A 1130-nucleotide genomic window follows, 5' to 3' on the forward strand; every position below is an offset into this window, starting at 1 on the left:
GGAAGGGACCGAGGCGGGGGGGGGGGTGTCCCCTAGCCTTTAGGGAAGGAGTTACGGACCTTGGTCACACATACACCTTCTCTCTCTTTAAACATGAGCCAAATAAAATGAAACTGGTTCCCATACCTCTTGATGCTGTCTATAGAGTAGCTGGACTCGGCAGAAAGTGTAGCCAAAGGGGCGCCTGAAAGCGCCAGGCTCACACGCAAATCTCTGCTCACATTCTGGTTCTCATAGCCTGAGACAGTTTCGGGTAAGGGACTACTCCAAGATAGAAAGAAAGTTCGCGGTGGGGGGATTCGGAACTCTGTCATGTTCTCTAAATGTCTGTCCGGGAGTAACTACCTCAGAGCTGCCGAAGAGCCTGGCGTTCGCTCCTGGTCGTAGGACCTGGTTGTCTGCACCGACCTCCTGAGCTTGTCTGGCCAAACTTGTGGGAGTTCCGCAAGAGGTGGCGATCTGTGCGCCTGAATGTGGTGGCGGGGGAGGGGGGGGATAGGGAGAAGGATGGGCGCTCTGAGCCCTAGGCCTGCACCCCAGTCTCCACTTCCACCCCCAAAGCACCACGTGCCGGAACCCAGCAAACCTCCTCTTTTCTGCAGGGTCGCGCCTGCGTCGCTTTCCTCGCACACTGGGTAATCCATCTAGCGGAGTCAGCCTGAACGCTGGGTGCATTTCCCTGTGGATACAGGGGACAGTGAGGAAAGGCGTCTAGAAGGACCGGTGGGGAGTAATAAAGATTAGGAGCGGGTATGAGGCCGTCTTCTGTACAGTCGGAGGGTCCGGACTCCCACTTCCAGGCTCTAAACAACGCCCCACACGCGGAGGTGAGAGGACACCGGCCCCTCCCCTTCTCTTCTTTCTCTCCAGTTCGTCCTCCTCTTCTCTCCCTCCCCTTTTCCCTCTTCACCTCCTCCCTCCCCCCCCCCATCCCCAATCTCCCGCTGCGCTGCGCTACGCGGAGCCTGCCCGAGTCCCAGAACCCTAGCTCGCACCCAATCGCCGACGGGGGGCGGGGCCCTGAGAGGGGCGGGATCGAAGAAGGAAGGGGCGGGGAGGGGCGGGGAAGGACCTGCTACCCTGAGCTTTGACTACCAACTGCTGCGGCCCAGACAGCAGTGGTGGCGGGC

This window comes from Microtus ochrogaster, unplaced genomic scaffold, assembly GCF_000317375.1.
Source record: "Microtus ochrogaster isolate Prairie Vole_2 unplaced genomic scaffold, MicOch1.0 UNK62, whole genome shotgun sequence".
Taxonomy (NCBI): Eukaryota; Metazoa; Chordata; class Mammalia; order Rodentia; family Cricetidae; genus Microtus; species Microtus ochrogaster.